The 19,128-nt window shown below is 45.1% G+C and overlaps 2 long non-coding RNA genes across 3 annotated transcripts in view; both read left to right on the top strand.

Moving 5' to 3' along the window:
* The first annotated feature begins 6,898 nt into the window (after positions 1-6,898).
* LOC129381501 (uncharacterized) lies at positions 6,899-11,836 on the top strand. 2 transcript variants are annotated; one of them, XR_011891175.1, is made up of 3 exons: positions 7,381-7,709; positions 10,389-10,615; positions 11,522-11,836. It is a non-coding gene; the product is annotated as an uncharacterized lncRNA (long non-coding RNA). The 2 variants fall into 2 exon arrangements; XR_011891174.1 differs by lacking the exon at positions 11,522-11,836 and having other exon boundaries at positions 6,899-7,709; positions 10,389-10,737.
* A 2,714-nt stretch (positions 11,837-14,550) lies between these two features.
* LOC140214249 (uncharacterized) overlaps positions 14,551-19,128 on the top strand; it is a 69,244-nt gene continuing 64,666 nt past the window's right edge. Inside the window, exon 1 of the long non-coding RNA XR_011891207.1 lies at positions 14,551-14,675. This is a non-coding gene — a long non-coding RNA (uncharacterized lncRNA). The remainder of the gene's footprint in view (positions 14,676-19,128) is intronic.

Genomic DNA, 19,128 nt, shown 5'->3' with positions numbered 1-19,128 from the left:
CCACATCGCCACGCTCGCACGTAATGGTTGCTTAGTTGCTTTGCTGTTCAGCGGCTAAGCTCGCCGGCTGAAATCCCGGCCGCGGCGGCCGCATTTTGATGGACGGTGAAATGCAAAAAAAAAAAAAAAAGCCCGTGTACCGTGCTTTTGGTGCACGTTAAAGGGAACCAGGCGGTCGAAATCAACTCGAAGTTTCCCCGCTACGGCGTGCCTCGTAATCAGAACGTGGTTTCGGCCAGTAAAATACCAGAAAGGATTTTTTTTTTTATCGCCGCCCTTGCCGACATTTACTTTGAAAGAAAATTTGCGGCCGAGAAATGTCGTGGGAACCTCATGCTGCACCCGAGCAGCTGTAATGCCACATCGTTGTCAAGATTGGCCGAACTACGCCTACACAGCATGAATTGATTCCGTAGCATTGTATCATATCATCATATATATATATATATATATATATATATATATATATATATATATATATATATATATATATATATATATATATATATATATATATATATATATATATATATATATATATATATATATATATACATATATATATATATATATATATACAGAATTCATATTACAGTTTTAGTGCACAGAAGTGACTGTAGTACTATAACAAAGCCTAAGGTTAAGGCATCATCCTGAACGGAATATACCCATGCTTCCGTGAAGTTGCGGTCGCTCTCAACAGCCAAACATTTTCTTGCTGAGCGAGCCAATCCGTCCAAAGGCGGCTATAATGACCAACGTCTGCTGTGCTAGCATAAACTCCATGTCTTGAAAAATCGGAACGCGTAAAACAGCGCATGCCGAACGCTTCACATATTTTGCTGTTCCCATGCACCAATGCGTGACATGCCTAGATTCAGGTTCACACTGACATCATGCCGCGTGGAAACCCAGGCGCATAAAGAAACGCATCAATCAGTTCGTCGGGTACTGATTTAAGACGATTCTTGATGTCTATTCAACATCACAAACTCATCGAAGCCTCAGTCTCATATGCTGAAGCTAGCAGCGTAAAATACATTATATTCTGTCCGGGAACGCTTGCAATTGCAGTGGACATTGCAGTGTCTTGACACAGGTCACACAAAACCAATTCAAGAAAGGGAAAAAGGAGTTGTGTCTTGTCCACATAAACGTATTAGCGTTCGCCGAAAGCTGGGCAATCAGGCAGCGGTACGGCAGCAAAATCCTTGGTAGCGACGTCTTGCGACCCGTAGTCCAACGAGAGAGCGCAAAGAGCTATCACTGCGGCATCCCGCCATGTTCCACTTATCTGATTTCGTTAAAGCGTCGGTAGGGACCAAACCACTAATGTGCAGACTTATTACGATTGGCTATTTATTTACTTTGTCTACGATTGTCTATTACGATTGTCTACTTATTACGCGTTGTAGTTGAAGAAATCGTTAAAGGAATTACTTTACCGACACGTACACTATGACGAAAAGTACATAAACCCAGGCGAGTACTTGCCACCGTCTGTTCATTTTTCAGAGAAAGAAGAACCGACGTTGCATAGTTGCGATAAAATTTAGAATTATATTGCCTTATTTTGCTCTTTCTAATGCCAGACCTCAGAATTTTGGCCGGATCTTATCTCTTTTATTCATGACGAATTTACTTCATTCGCTTTTTCCACGCCCATGTACGTTGACTTCTCTTGCAACGAATTTGGTTGACACGCCTTTACTTTAATACTTTATGGCCAAGACGCCAGCTAGGTGGCATTATCCCGTAGATAGTGAAGTTTATGGTGCAATATGGTTAATTTTCGAATATAGTGGCGATAATTACCTGTGCGGCTAATTTTACCGGCCCTGCAAGTAATTGTCGCTGCTTGTTTCACTCAGACCAACTATTTGATACCATTTGCGACACTGCGACATTGGAGAAGTCGCAAGGTCGTTTTTTGACCAGGATGTCCGATACATACCCATGCAGACTCCACGTTCGCCAAACTCGTATGAAGGTACAAAAGAAAAACCTTCACATAAAAAAGAAAAAAAGAAAAGAAAAGCGCGGTACAAAGACTTCTGTCCTGTAGACACGTGTATAATGTGTCGTTGTAAGGAAAATCTCGCTACTTGTAGCGTAAAAAATGTAACCGCTACATGATTAACTGCCGAATATCGCACATTACTTGTGGGTTTCCACCGCGAAACCATAAACGCAGTTCGCATTACCCATTCAGCGGGTATTATTCGGTTCATATAACAAACTTTGTTTATTCGCCCTGTCCTAGTTACCTGGCTTTCTAGGGCAGGTTGGAGAAATCCACTCTCTACATTACTGCCTGTTAGCGCAATTCAAGCATTAGTAACAAGATCGTTACACAGGACATGCACCGGCCATTGTTGTCTTAGGGACGTGAATATGAAGTAGGGCGCCAGCAGAGACACTTCATTCAAAATTGTAGGTGTGGCCTATCCTGAGGGGCAAGATATCTATGCTCGCTAATCTTTAATGTGGTCTAAAATACGGGCCAATGCAGACGGCTCAAAGCCCTGGTGTTATTCTAGTCAAATTTGCTAGAATAACTAGCTTTTTCTTTTTATTTAGTGGATGGGGAAACGGCGCCACGGTAGCTCAATTGGTAGAGCATCGCACGCGAAATGCGAAGGTTGTGGGATCGTTGCCCACCTGCAGCAAGTTGTTTTTTCATCCGCTTTAATTTGAGTTAATTTATCGTTTCTTTATTTCATTTATTAAGCACAAGTAATTTACTCTATGTTGTCCTTTGTGTAAGTGTGTGTTGACTTCTTATGATATGACTAACAATCATCGGGCCCCTAGGTTGACCCCCTTTCTTCTCGTTTTTTTCTTAAATGCGACTAATTTAAGAAGTTACCAAGAACTATTTCTGCTGACTTACAGAAACGACGGAAATTTACGTTAGATTAAAAGAAACTCATTTAAGTACTTACAAATATTCAATTGGCATGCTTACTCCGTATGGTTAGAATCTGAGTGTTCTCCAGTTTGACCGAACGATTAATCATAATATACAAAAAAAACATTGTGCACCAGGTATTCATTACGTTCGAAAGGGCAATGAAATGGTCTACTTAGTCTTGCATTTGCCCACCAGTCCGTGTTTTTATGTATCCGTCTTTTGGTAAGCAGCGCAGGAAATAAGTACTTCTCTGCGTAAATTCGCCAATAAGTGTATCGAGTTGTTCTCGCGCAAACTGGTAGGCGGAAGGTCATTGAAGAAGAAAGTTTATTTAAGAATGGTTCGGCAGTTTTTGTTATGGTGCCCTTGTACTTGTACTCGGGCGGCATCTTCGGCATGCCGGACGGCCCAGGGCAGGTCTGCCCCCTCCAAACTTTTGAGAGCCGCCTCCCAGCGGCGGCGACGCCGACGGAGAAGGTCCGCGGCGACTCCCGCAGCCGGGGCGGCGTCAGGAAGAAGCGAGCTCGAGGCTTCCCGTACTCTGGCAACGGCCGCGATTATGGACGCGTCGCGAACGGAGGTGGTCTCAATGCCGTTGTTGCCGGCACATTCCCAGAGCGTGTGTCGGAGCGTTGCTCTCTGTCCGCAAACTTTACACGCATCTGTTGGATATAAACCCGGGTAGTAGTGATGTAAGACGGCGGGGCTAGGGTAGGTGTGTGTCTGGAGCAAGCGTAAAGTGACGGCCTCGTTCGTGTTTTATTTTTCGTGCGGTGGCGGGAATGTGCGTCTTTCGAGCCTGCAGTGTTGGGTGAGGTGGTTCACATTGATTCTTGCCGCTGCATTTCTGTCAGTGAAAAAAACTTTTATTTCCCGTCTATTTCAAGGGATGAAAGCGAGGAGACAAGCCAGCAATGCGCCTGCGCCTTCTGCAACAAAGTTTTCGTCTGCCAGTACACCTACCACTTTCGGCTCCCCCCTGGCAGGAGAGACGGCTCCCACGTTTGTCCCGAATGCCGCCACGTATTCGATCAATTGGGCCGTTTAAACTTTCACCGAGGCGAGTACACCGGATAGAAAGGCCGCATATATCATGAATGTCATAGTTCCTCTCACAAAAGAAAAGCTTCATCTCTACAAGCATCTCCCCACTTGACCCTGGTGGATTACGTCCCACCTATCTCGAGATAATGAAAAAAAAGGCATTTGCGAACAAAACGAACCTCGTATAACCTGTACCTGGCCTGAAACGCCGTCTGCAGCGAAGATTTTCACAAATTTCTTAAGGACCAGGAAAGTGCCGGCACTAGATGCCTCGGGAACATCGGTGAAAGCATGTATCATTTAATGTGAACTGCAGCTTTGACAGTGATTGAAAACGAAAAAAAAAAAAAAAGCTTTCGAGCGACATCTGATATGCCAGTATTAATTTCTATGTGCACCGCTGCATAAATTTCCGCGCTCATGACATCAGACTAGCCGATGCATGGTCGGTAATGGCGAAGCGCAAGTCTTTTTGTCGTCAGCGGTTGACCCGTGTATGTGGCAGGCACGTAACGCCAGGTTTGCCGTTTCGCAGCGCGTCTTCGGCGCTGTGCCGCCAACAAGGCTCCACCTGGACCCGTTATACCTACGCAACGCGCAGCCTTGAACGAGCACTGCTGTATAACGTGCAAATGAATATTTTACAATAAAAAAATAAACGACTTCGGAGTAACAATGTGTCATTTTTTATTGATGTGCAGCCGCGCGAGCTGCATCGATGCCTCGGTGTCATGGCTTGGCGGGGTAGCATACGGAAAGAACATTTACTGCAGAAGTCAAGGAGGGAAACGGTATAATGCGGTAATACATATCAATCATCAGTCGAACCGAAGACATCCCACTCGAGAGCGCAATGCTCTGACGCGGTGACGCGCTGCTTTATTGCGTGGAAATAGCGTCCGATGAACAGCAGTACTTATTACTACTACATAGTACTAAGTAAAGGCATACTTAGAAGCAAGATTCCGTCACAAAATGTCGCCCAGATTTCGCTGGCCCCTTTAATCACCCCGCAGAGAACCGCTCCTAAGATGTGTCGTGGCTTTGGTATGAGGGATCCCTGTTTGGCTGGACGGCCCTCTCTGGCGCCGTTCGAGCGAATACGCCAGTATACGCCCGTCAGTGCCACTTGTGGGGGCGAACCTTCGGCTGCACCACATCCGCGTTGGGAATTGTAACCGAACAGCTCGTAACGTGCAGCACGCTTGGGAGGTGGCTAGGCTCAGTGGAGCCCTTGAATAGGGGCCTACCCTTGCCGGAAGAGGCTCCAAGTCGCCGGCGCCCAAGAAAACGACGGAGACCTCGAGACGCTAAATCCTTGAAGAAACCCAATAGTTTTTTTTTCTCTCTCTCTCTCCCAGAGTAGAACAACGAAACAGAAAAAAATAAAGAATAAACGTGACGACGTCGTCACATTGGTTCTGTGGTGACAGACCGGTTCTGGCGAAATTCAACTGCTTGCTTTCACGCAGTCGCGTTGGTGGACCATCTCGCACCTTGCAATAGCCGCGGACAGTGCCGGATAGGCAGAATTCTTCGCATAACTTCGATTCCCACGCTGCCAGGAAATATATACATTTTTTTTCTAGCTTCGTCTGCTCATGACTACCGAAAGAGATTGCCATTTGCGTGTGCTTTTTTTATCGTGTTCGAGTATCTGGCAGCTGGGCTGTGCGGTCTTCGTGTACTGTGACCGATTTCATATAGCTTCTCACCATTAGAGATGGAACGCCGAGGACTAGTTAAACTTAAGAAGACACGACTTCTTACACAGGGTATTCGCCGGCAGTCGTTAATTGGTTGTCATTGGGTCTGAAGCACTGTCTCGGCAGAGCAGTACGTCTAGAGTAAGGCTGCTACGTGAAGAACACTCGTGAAGCGTCGGCATCTTGCTTTTACCACCTACGTTGCACCTACGAAGCCATTCTGCCAAATATCGCAGCACGCTAGAGACATGAGTGGGCCAGACTTGCACGTATCTGAAGTACTGTACTCAATAAACTTCAAATGCTTTTGCGAGCACTTTAATAGTTCAGAAATAATTTCGCAGAACATTATGGACGCTGCAAGTTACAGAACGCCTGGTGTGGTTTCGTACTCTTTATTTAAGATAGCTGGTACGGATTTGATTGTTTGCAAAGTCTGGAGTGCGTTGCTGCGGTACTTAAATCGTGCTGTCTACTTGAATTTTCAGTCATCATTGCGACGTGTTGAGCCGAACTTGCAACGGATATCGCTAAAGTGTGTGCTAAAGAAAAAGCAGCCGCGCCATCATTCAGCTTTAGGATTGCTGTGTTCGACCATGTTTGCATTCATTCCTCTGTTTTGGGCAAAGCGGCGAATCTTGCTTTGTAGCCGGCTTGCCCCTGGAACGAGTACAGCAGTGGGGTGTAAAATGCGACAAGAGTTTTATGATAGAGGGCGGGACACGCAAGCCACCGGGTGTACGAAAGAATGCAGAGCGAGGACAAAAGAATTCCAGACCCCTCAACCCTCCGGTGTCTCTCGAGTGTTCCTTCTGTTCCGTCGTGGAAGAATGGCTAACTTCCTGCTGCCATTCCCAGAAGTGGTAGCAGGTTGTTCCTGTAAATAGCTCACTGTAGCATGACTTTGCGGTCATGCACGAAATGGCGAGTGGGAGGGGGGGGAGGGCAACAAGTAAAGCTGACATGCAGGTCAAGTTCTCCCTCGTTGTTTCCACACTGCCCAGAGTGCAGCCATCAATAAAAACTGCCGGGATAAGCCTGATCAAGGGTGCGCGGCAACGATTACGGTGAACAATGCCGAAACCTAATCCGTCGTAAAGGTGCGGCCTCCTAAAACGCGCCAGGAAATGGCCACCCCGAAATTCCAGGCGTTCGATTCCGGTAAATTCCGCAACGGTGTGTCTATGACACTTGAGAGGGTGATTATATTTACTGCCTGTTGGGCTGCTAAGCATAAGGTCGCGGGATCGTATCCCGGCCACGGCGGCCGCATTTCGATCGGGGCGAAATGCGAAAACACCCGTGTACTTAGATTTAGGTGCACGTTAAGGAACCCCGGGTGTTCGAAATTTCCGGAGTCCCCCACTACGGCGTGCCTCATAATCAGAAAGTGGTTTTGGCACGTAAAACCCCATAATACATACATAGATAATACATACATATATTTACTGCCGCTGCCTCAAAATAATATTATTAAAAATAAAAGAAGAACTACTTGCCCTGTGCCATCATCCTTCAGTTTACTATCACACGCATATACTGCAGAGAAAAATTAGTTTCGGCTGGAGAAGCTGCCCTTTCGCATTGGTTCACCCACAAGTTGTGTGGCTGTATATTTGTTCAGCAGGTATGCTTACAATAGCCCAGCGACCGGCGTATCTTCTCCGAACCAAGGTCGGACAGACAATAGAAGCAAAGACTTGCTGAAAGGAAAGCGACGGGCCCTGGGACCTGCTTTCTTCCAAGAACGAAAGGGAAAATCCAGCATTCCTGTTGCACTCCAATGCGCTTCCACACTCGTTTGTGCTACTGATCTATTCGGTTCCCCGAGTTTTGTATTCCTTCGGTTCGTTCACAGTGTACGTGCATACGCCGTGGTGCGTATATCTGCGCTTTTGAGTTGCAGGAGTCAGACATCGTCCGACCATACGGTAGCATACCAACGCATACGGACGTCCTGGGCTTCGCATCGACAGCGACTCTGCGCCGACCACGGGCCGTGCAAGAACTGACTACACCTCGTCAACGGTAGGCGACAACACCCGGTGAGTCCTGTTTCCGGCAAACTTTTCGTTCGCTGTCGCAATCGTACGAAAAAGCAGGCAACGCTACCATTTTCTTTATCGGAAAGTATAGGTTGAGCTTATAAGTTTACGCTCCTATAGTTTATTAAGCTGGTAACTCAGTTGCATGGCTTTAGATTCTTCCCACAGATATGGACGCAAGTAAAAGCCAGTGTTCTGAATATTGCCTTATAGTGGTGATATTAGTAATGATAAGAAAAACTATTAAATACGGACGAATTAAAATTTTTAGTTCTGCTCTTTGAAATTCAGCGTTCTTCAGCTAGTAGTCCCCGGTCTGTTAACAACGCCAGTTGCTACATTCAGCCATATTCAAATGCGAGATTGCCATCAAAGTAAAAATCCAACGTTCTCGAACTAAGTCTACAAACACGTCGTAGAGCTGCAGCAAGGCTGGCAATGCTGTAACCACGGTAGGTTTTTGGCCAAAATATGGTCACCACCGAGACCCAATTAGCAAGAACCGCGTATATCGGGCTTATTCTTGGCAATTATTAATTTTTAAACCTACACACACGCTCGCGTATAATATATACATTCAGAAACTATAAAGGAATTCAGCTTGACGATGGTACCTATGACAGGCTCATACAAGAAGTAGAAGAACCGCCACGGCGACTCGAAAAAATACTCGAGACGGAGTGCGATGTCTATAGTGCGCAGATCAAACAGCCACAAAAATTATCCCACTCTTCGAAAGCGCCCGTTTTACCGCAGAAGACTTACCGCAGAAATTAATAACGGTGCTCTGAGCCTTGTCACGTCATTTCTAGTTTTTTAGAACTCCACGGTTTTCGTTTTATGGAAGACATCATGAGCCGAAAATATCATGGCAGTGCCTCATTAAGCAGGATAAAAATCTCGAAATATACAGAGAACATAAACAGACATACGCGTTCCCACACGCTGTGTCTACGCTTCTATTGCTCTTTTTTGTTTTCTTTTTGATGGTGCACTGGCTGTTGGATTTTCGGCAGTCATATTAAGTTGTTGTAGCGTAATTATTAGGCTTCTGAATCATAATATACGCTCGACGCGTTTTATGCGCCACACGAAAGGAAATGCACTGTAGTTTGTTTGTTTCTTTGCTAAGATTAGTCACATCGAGCGTGCATAGCAATAAACTTGACCCGGTTTAAGCAAAAAAATGTATTATGTGAAATATTGATCGTTCAGGTAATGGGGATTGCTACGAACAGCGGTGAATGATTTTTCTGGTCTACGTAATGTTCGGGAAGCTTAGCCTAACATATTTGAGTATTTGAAAGACAGCTTCATGCTTAAGAAGACACTTCATATAGCAGAGCGATAAAATTGCATCAGTTGTCGCACAATATAACCTACAGCTGTCTTTACAAGCGAAGGTTCCTTTACCCCTTTTTTCGACTTTCCCACGGCTTAGAAAAACTTGTGTACCGAGTTGGTGAGGGAGGGAAGTTTTATAACTGCCCCTTAACTAAAACTCTATTGTGGCGCACTCCATGTGGCGCACACCCGCCCCAAGCAACATGCCTATAGAGTCGGCGTGGGCTGTGTTTTGCCAAACAAATCAACAGCGTGTGCCGGTGACGGCTTGTGTTATGGGCGCTGGGACAGGTCTGTGCTCGAGGCCTAACTCACTCAGAATACAAAGTAGTGCGAACTTGAAACGAATACAATAAGTACGAATACACATCTATGCCTATAATTCATTAAACATTTCTTGGTTACACTTGACTGATCAGCATAGCATGCCCATCGTAAAAGTGCGACATTGGGAGTGGCACGTCCCCGTTACTGTCTTCGCAGTGCGCACATAGCAGTTAGCTCGTTATGTCGGATGGTAGAGAGACCGCCCCGCAAAGGCCTTGGCCCCGGGTTTGAATTTTTGAAAAACTTTTGCTCAACTGCAAAGCTTTATTTCTAAAAAAACCCGTATGGGTTTCCTCTGTAGCTTTGTGCTGCAGTCGAGTGGATCACAATGCTCGCTTTCACGAACCTTTCTCCACCTTGTGGGATTCCACAGAAGTGATTTCCAAAATATAGTGCCGAGGATCTTAGGTTTTATGAGTACGACTTATATTTTATTGTCATTAAGTATGATTAGACAAGTCGGCGCCAGTGCGACCGCTAACGTGTACGTGCAAATAATGTCCCTAGACCTGTGTCCGTGTACGCCAGAACTCGGCAAATGCATGTCACTGCGCGGACCACAACGCAAGTGCGCGAGTGATATCGTAGTGGTAGCATGAATAAAAGGAACTCATGATCTCAGTGTGAGTGTACCGTCAGTCCACCTACCTTGTAAGGAAATATCTTTCCATTCTCTGTATTCATATGCTCCACAGACAGACGGAGTTGTGCACGCTTCGGTGGTTTGCTCTTTGCATGTTTATTTATTATTATTATTATTATTATTATTATTATTATTATTGCAATTCCCTCTTATGTTATCTAGATGGTTCTCGCAATAAATTTTGTTGCTCGTTAGTGCTTGCCGGTGTCTGTCCTGCTCATCCATGTTTTCATTTAGTTGTTCTACTCTATTCATCATACAATGCTGCGTGTTCACAGTTACGCTCTGGGGAAAAAAGTTTCTGAAATTTCCTGGCACACTTGCCCATTCTAGCGTCTAAAACCCAGATATGTGTCTACTTGTAGTGAACCTGACGGCGCCTCCATGGCCGAAGTCCAAAGCAACGCGGTTTACAATTCAACTCTCAACGGCCCTCACGTTTGCGGCCAATGCGGGACGACCTTCAGCCGCCTGCATCACTTCCGCAGGCACCTGGCCATGCACCTGTACTGGGAAGCAATCGACGAGGAACGCGGTGCAAAAGTCGAGGAGAAGGCGGAACCACTGGACCACCAGCAACTCCTCGACAAAGGTAAAAGAAAAAAAATATTTCGAACCCCCTGACAATGGACGGAGACGCGTTGGCTGGTGTCTTTGCCGCTTTTTAATGGGGTCGCCGTAGTTTCCCCCTGCGTTCTCAAAAAAAAAAAATAAGATATATATATATATATATATATATATATATATATATATATATATATATATATATATATATATATATATATATATATATATATAACATGGTTGTCACTCGCTTACGTACAGGCGATGTAATGTAATGCCGTGTCGCACAACCGCTTCATATGAACGAAGACAGAGAGTGTTTGAAGTTTGGGTGTATAACCTGCTTCACTATAGATGGTGCTTTAGTTCTAGTAGGTGTGAGAAAGACGTCGGTTGTGGTGGGCGGCTGGTTCTACTGTCGAAATTAGAGTTGTGCGAATATTGGGGAACTTTCCAATACCGAATCCCATAGTCACTATTTGTAAATGCCAAGAATTGATTGAATACTTTTCGAGTATGTGCAAGCGTCCACTGCGGCCAATGAAACATATATTTGAAGCAAATGTACGGTAAGATTTCATCCCCCCGAGCATAGTATGCAATTAAATACGAGAACTTGCGTAGTGGAGCGGGTTAGGTCGCCTAAATAACCATACTTTACAGGCTATCACGTGATCATTCGCATTCTCTGAACAGTCCTGTGGATGCGAAGAAACAACTTGTTTGCACTTAATGCTCCTTTTGTGCTTTTATTAAACAACGCTTAATTCATGAATACTGTGTAATGACAGTAACTTGATAACTTTAAGATTACGAGTGTGAACATCGTTTTATAATATTTGTCACAACGGTTGTAAACGAAATATTTCAGTTTATTATAGAGACTCTCTAGAGACTTGCTGGATTTCGTTACTTACCATACGTATCCTTGCAGCTGATCTAGACGCTGGTCGGCGACCACTTGACGAAGCCGAGGAACGTCGAGAAACCTGCGGACAGCTCCCGGGGAAGAGACGGAAGGCAGACGGCGTACAAGGCACCAGTCGCCCATTGACACGTAGTTACAGAAAGATGATTTTAAGGAAACGAATAAAGAGAGAACACTGACTGAAATTGCACTCGTAGAAGTGTTCTTCAAGCCCTGTGATTTCATTTAAAAGGACCAATAAAGAAAAGAGCCAAATTGTACTGGTAGAGTGTTCAGAGTGTTCTTTCTGCCCGCTGATTTAATTTATTAGGGGATGAAGGATAATTGATACAGCGGAGTAACCGTAGGCCCAGCTTCCTCCTTTTTACGCTGGTCTGGGAAATTTTGCCGTCTTTGGGCAGTTTATTTGTTCTTGTTTTCTTGCGCATCAGTAGAAGGCGCTGGCTGCGTTAGGATGAACTGTAATCGAGTCACTTATCGATAAACAACTATCTCCGAGCAGACACCCCCAAACGCATGAAGGAACCTCGAGCTACTACGGTATCGCCAAGGATGCATTCCCGCCAGTACCCACTCTTGAATCACTCCTTGCTTGGGAACCTCCGCTCACTTTAAGACTAAACATTAGGCTATTCCAAACAATAACAATAGTGAGACAATGCTCCCTTTGCCACTTGCCAGCAGTCGCACATAATTATAAGAGTTCTAGAGGGGGAAATAGGAAGAAGAAGAAAGCTAGTCACTATAGCTCTACAGTCTGAAACGCACTTGTGTAGAGTAGCCGCTAGTGTCTGCAGTTACTACCTGGAGGTAGTAACCGTGGTAACTGAGGTAGTAATACTAAAAACAAGGTAAGTTCAAGATCACCCAGAAGTAGCGACGGATACCCGAGCAAGCCCGACGCAGACAGCAACCTCCGTAGAACGGAAAGACAAATTAGACGAGCCTCCATGATCTTACAGAAACTGCCGAACGATGGCGAAATGTAAGAAAAAAATAAAGAAAAACGACGACGTCTTCATACGGCAAACATTCATGACATTTTATGCGTGTGCCCTGATACTCAGGATGTCATGCACATGCCGAATGTTCCACAGCATTTTCATTGTTGGGTGACAGACAACGAAATGTTGCCTCCGCCATAGACGTCACCTAAATGAGCGAACATAATTGGTTGGCTCGTATATACAACTTGGGCAGCAGTGTCCTTGCAGCTACAGTCTTAGTATGACACTTTGTGATAGAACGTCACCAAACAGTTTCGAAGGCCGGTCGTGTCTGAAACGATGCCATGTGGTACAAGCAGACATGTCAATTTAATGTTAATCTGGGGAGGCGGCAAAGTGGCAAACGATATTTCATCTGATGATTCTGACGAAAGGTCATCGGGCTGACAAAGTTTTAAATTAAATTAAAGCTATGCTCTGCAGACTGGGCTGCAAATGAGAACTTATGCGAGCAAATGTGCGAGAAAGTCAGCGCGCTGTTTTGTACTGCCATGCTATTCTTGCCGCGGTAGCTTAGTGGCTGCGGCCATGAGCAGGCGAGCTCCAGAGCTCGATCCCTGCTTTGGCAGCCGCATTTCGATGGGGGCAAAATGCAAAAAAAAAAGAGAGTTCGTGCATTTATATTTGGGGCGTCAGCTGGTTTAAAACTTATCCAGATTCTCACTATAACGTGCCTCTTCATGATGTCCTGATTTCAGCACGTGAACCCACAGATATGATTTAATTTACTTAACGCCGCGTCTTGTTTTACTGAATGAGAAGTCGCAGTCGAGAACGCAAGATAAGAATTCCATCCGGCACTGTCACACACCTGAAGAAACAAGTTCATGCAGATATGAATGCATCGTCATTGCGCAGTCGGCTGACCTAGTTAAAGAACGTTTACTGTTCTGTCCACTAAAACTGACAAGGATGATAGAAGAGTTGCGCGCCTTTTGTTCTCTAACATTTAATACGATCAGAAATGAGACGACTAGATCTCTTCGACGTCGACAAAATTGAAAATTGATTATTTTTATGACCACTTTGATAAAGACAGCAAAACAACAGCCGAAATAGTTCTCCGCCTCAGCGTCATTTGTGTCTCACACCACGCAACACTATATTCACACGAAGCGACTTTTCAATGATTCGTAAAAAACACGTTGATACACTTGTCACACATTGAACTGGTCACAGGTTTCTCGCCATAGGATTTACATTAGGCTGGCTGATATCATTCGCTTCGAAGATAATCGCCGGGTTCACTCCGAGTGCCGCGCTCCAGCTCCGAGTGCTCCGCGGCGCTCGCACGTTCAACCTCGGAGTGTGGCCGAGATACGACAGAGTTCTGATCACGTGTCTCTTCCGATTCCTCTGCGAGCAGCCGAACGTTTGGCAGGAGCAGACTAGAGAGAGCTCGGCAACCTCCACAGGTCTCTGCATCGCTGCCAACCGAGTTGGCGCACGGCAGGGACCAGTGGAATGTGGGCAGGCTATGTCATCCGGCTCAGAGCAGCGGGACGTTCACACCACGCGCGAGTGTCCACAAGTTACGCAGGTTTCGTAAGATGGTCCTCCATTGGCACACTGCGCGTACCAAATGATATCCTCTACACCACCACGTACTTTAGGTATATTATTTGTGAGGACGCGGTTGGATTATGTTTGGTACCAACAACAGTAGATCCGTTCGCCACTTTCTTGAGGGGAACCACCTCGCGATAAATGGCATCGCTCGGCGTCTGAGCCAACCTTGTCCGCCGCCGGTTTTATTTTGGTCTCGCGTGTGGCCAGTCGCGCCAAGCGACTGACAGCTTACAGTAAAAGCGACATCCCTGACTTCCTGACCAGAACCTTCAAAGCTTAGCGCTAGACACGGTGCATCAAAAAGGGGGAAATAAAATAACGCTGTCGGGATGCTGTGTCACGCCGAACAAGGCGGCTGGTTTCCGCGTCGCTTCCTTATCTACGCGAACCTCTAAGCTGGGAACGAGAGTATCGGCGCCGGTAAAAGGTCAGCGATAGTCGTGTGACGCAGTGGTGCTTTGCAAGCACACGGAAGAATCCGATGCCTGAGTTGGTCCGACTTACTTCAGGGGTGCCAAGGAAGAAAGAACGTCAATATGGCGGTTTCTGGTCTCACGAAGCAACGTAGAGCCTCCGAGGAAGTTGTAAGTGATGCTTCATCGCCTTTTCAGCGTAAACAGTTCTCGGGATGGCTTCAAGGTGAACCCACAACTAATGTTGGTTCCGCTAGGCTACTGCGAGAAGGCTAGCAGCTGGGAACTAACTTAGGGGTCGGAATGCAGAAATGTTAGTTTATGAAGAATAATGGCACCTTAAGAAATTTCGAAATGAATGCACAGTCCTCCACAGTTGTGTATCCCGTATCAAAGAGCTGTTTACAAAGGACACTGATTTCTCTGTGGTGCCCTGCGCGTTGCATTGAGACTAGCGTTAAAGCAATCAAACGCTCATTCAGTCGATGGAATTTATATAGGAGCAACTGCCTGGTGCAGGCACGCATGTATACTTACGAATACAACATGGCTGACGCTTTAAGTTGCCAAGCAATCGTGTTGCGGGCCAGCGTAGGCCGCTGTGGTACTGGTACGTAACCTGTGATCCCTGACGTCGCAAAAGCAGCTCGTTCGCGTCAAGTTGGCCCTTGCGACCGATAGATCAACCGCGCATGGCGAAAACTCAGTCAAGTCGAATTTTGCTTCTTACATTCTCATTCGGAAAACTGAAAATAGGTATGTATAGTGGCGTGCCAATCTCATAGGGCGAACCCTTTCATAACTGCGTGTGTCGTAAACAAAGCTACGCTTTCATAACCGAAGCTGTTAGCGTATGCCGAAACGCGCGCGGCGTGCTTTCTGCCTCCCCCAGATGCTTCCGCGTGTATCGAAAAATCACGTGACCGGATCGTCATGACTTAGGCCGAGAGAGAGATGTCTTTTCTCGGAGCTCAGTGAGCGTTTTTTTTTTAAATTGAAAATCTTTCTAGGCTCATGGTGAAGGGGGGGGGGGGGGGGGGCTTGTGTCAGCAGACCTGACTGCCGGAGTGTCCGCCGAAGCTTCATCACGCCATATAAGACACATTAAACACAGATTCAAGAATGAGAAATAATTGATAGGAACGGTTAGTGAACGATAACGTTACAATAGATATTAGTATATGTTAATAATGACTAGTAATGACTAATAATGACTTCTAATGACTCCGAAGTGATCAATATGCCTATCGACGGCTTGTAATGACCACAATTGATTAGAAATTATTAGAAATATCTAGTAATCAGTAGTAATGATTAAAATGACTGCTAATGACATGTAATTACTACCAATGACTACAAAATGACCAATATGTCTAACGACGGCTGACAGGCTGCTTACTAGTGAGCAGTAATGACCAATAATGACTGAAATGACTTGTAATGACCAGTAATGACTATGAAATGACCAATACGTCAAACGACAACTTGTAACCACCACAATTCCTTAGAAATGACTAAACATGCTTTGTAATGACCAGTAATGACTAATAATGGCTGAAATGACTTGTAATGACTACTGATGACTACGAAATGACTACTATGTCTAACAACGAGCTATAACGACTACACTTGATTAGAAATGACTAAAATGCTTAGTAATGACTAATAATGATTGAAATGACTTGTAATGACTACTGATGACTGTGATATGACCAACATGTCTAACGACGGCTTGTAATGACCACAAGTGATTACAAATGACCAAAAATGCTTAGTAGTGAGCAGTAATGACTGAAAATCACTGAAATCACTCGTAATGACTACTGATGACTACGATATGACCAGCATGTCTCACGATGGCTTGTAATGACTACAAATGATTACAAAAGAAGAAAAGTGCTTAGTAGTGAGTAGTAATGTCTAATAATGACTGAAATTACTTGTAATGAGTATTGATGACTACGAAATGACTAGTACGTCTAACGACAACTTGTAGCGACTTCAATTCATTAGAAATGACTAAAAATGCTTAGTAATGGCTAGTAATGACTAATAATGACTGAAATGACTTGTAATGACTACTAATGACCACGATATGACCAACACGTTTAACGCCGGCTTGTAATGACCAGAATTGATTACATATGACTAAACATGCTTAGTAGTCAGCAGTAATGACTAAAAGAAAGAAGAGAAAGAGGCGAATGGTAAGAGGAGGAAGAGTAGGCTTTCGCCGTTCGCCTCTTAAAACAGATCTTAAGAGAGCCTGTAATTTTTTGCTTGCTGCCTATTGTGTCAGTCGGTATGCGTGCAGCGTCGATCGATCTTTCGCGGAATGTTTGAGGGCATTAATGCTGCTGCGCGAGAACACGTATTCACGTGGGACTTTTTTTCAAATCTCGCGCGCTTTTGCGACAGCTCGGAAAAGAAAAAAGAAAACGCAGCCGCTGTCACCATGGAAAGAAATTATTGGAATGTTTCTCAATAGTACTCTACAACATCTCCAGTGATGATTCTGCGGTTTAGGCAATACTTAAAGAATTTGGTAAGTAATTATTCGTAAATTATCAAGTTGCGAAAGAGGACAGTGAACAATGGCCGCATCCGCAGATTGTGACTGTCGGGGGACCGTCAGGTTTTATTGAAACACTGCAATGTGATGCCGACCCTACCTAAGCGCTTATGAGGCTGCTGTGGACATAGCTGCCGCCAATTTCGACACATGCGGATCGCTGTCTCATCTGCTTAACCTCTGGGCAAAAATACAGTTTCTTATGCGGCATGGATCAAGTAAATCATGGTGTCAGCAGCTACATAATCTGTGCCTATTGAATTTTACCATCGTACCATCATTTGGCTAGTTTCTGTCTAAACAAAATCGGTGCTGTTATTGCGGAGGTTTTTCTACGTGCGTCGAACCATGTAAAACTGCGAAATGACGCGATAGTTGGACGTATTGTGGGTGTTGGCCTTGATGTAAACCTGACTTCAATTTTGTGTCTGTAACTCGTGGAGAATGGAAGACACTGCGCTACGTTTTTTTTTTTTGGGCGCCACTTTGAATATTCCTCTTTGTTTCCGTTGCATACGACGTGCGATTCGGATGATATAAATATCAACAGAATCGCGCATGGTTGAAAAAGAGTGACGTAAAACTAGGAAGTGTAGCTTTGCCAGGCGACCTTCTAATGTACCTTTTCCTTTCATCTCGATTCATTGACTACTCCACCAGAAGGCGTGTAACGTCTGGCCGAGTTTTATTATTCTTGCATCACAAAAACAACGCATATGGGCAAGACGGGGCAAGGCAAGGCAGCTTCTACGTCCTGTAGAGCCTCACTGCCCCTGCCCTGCTGTATTGCGAACGCAAAACAAGAAGCAACTCGTGTTAATACGGCAACTTTCCCAACTCGATAATCGGCGCTCCTACTACTAAAAGCCGAGGATAAGAGGCGGATGCGGCTGGTTGGTTGCAGCTTTATAGAATAGCAATTCAGCATTGCTCGTTGTTTAGCACTGTCAATGTATGCGTTCAATTTCCACTCGCAGGGCAAGCAAACTAGTGTCTTAAACGTAGGCATTTGAATGTCAGTGGCATAACGATTCCTCTCAAGTGAGGGCGGGAATATTTTACATAGCGTGGATGAGGGTGTATGTGTGCACGTGGCTTGTGTGCTCAGGGCGAGGGTGGAAAACAAACTACTGAGGGCATTTGCCCGCCGCTAATGGTGTCAGGGTCATCGTAGATTCAGTTCTGGGCCACCGCCAGCGCATGTATATGACGGTACAGTGCAAAAAGCTTCCGACTCAATGCCAAGGAATTCTTTAAGAAACTTCAAATTGTCAAAAGCCCCAACCGGCATTCTGGGCACCTTTTCCTTTTCTTTCGCAGGCCTTCTTTGGGTTGTGTAACCATGACAATCATTACAAAAAAAATAGGGGGTTTTACGTGCCCAAACTACTTTCTGATTATGATGCACGCCGTAGTGGAGGATTCCGGAAATTTCGACCACCTGGGGATCGTTAAAGTGCACCTAAATCTAAGTGCATGGGTGTTTTCGCCCACATTGAAATGCGGTCGCCATGGCCAGGATTCGATCGCACGACCTCGTGCTCAGCAGCCCAACACCATATCCACTAAGCGACCACGGCGAGTGATCATTCTAGAAGGAAACCGTTCAAGGCCAGCTCTGTCATCGAGTTTCTTCAACAGAGCAATGATAAATATTTCAATACATGCATTCCTGCGTTATTGTCAGATGAAATTAAAGAACAGCACAGCTGCGTTTATCGCGAATATAATTTCTAAAAGAGAAACATAAATAACAAGTGTATGCTTGAGGTAGTCTACAAGTCTTCAACACTTAAACGCGTATATAGGTGAACGATTTCGGATGTTGATTTACTGTCTTTATCAAGGTGTTCACAAAAATAATGAATTTTAAAATTTGGTCGATGTTGAAGTGGTCTACTAGTCTGACTTCAGATGTTATAAATGAAAGAGAATTAATGATCCAGTAGATAAGGCAGCTGGACAAGCGCGTTCAAATAACGCCACAGATGGTCTCCCTTTAACACAAGGCGAATTGCGCCGCATACTACGGGGGATATTAGCCCGTGGGTG

The sequence above is a fragment of the Dermacentor andersoni genome, chromosome 11 (assembly GCF_023375885.2).
Source record: "Dermacentor andersoni chromosome 11, qqDerAnde1_hic_scaffold, whole genome shotgun sequence".
In the NCBI taxonomy this organism is placed as follows: domain Eukaryota; kingdom Metazoa; phylum Arthropoda; class Arachnida; order Ixodida; family Ixodidae; genus Dermacentor; species Dermacentor andersoni.
Note: the sequence above shows the minus strand (reverse complement) of the source record. Positions and strands in the feature narration are given on the sequence as shown.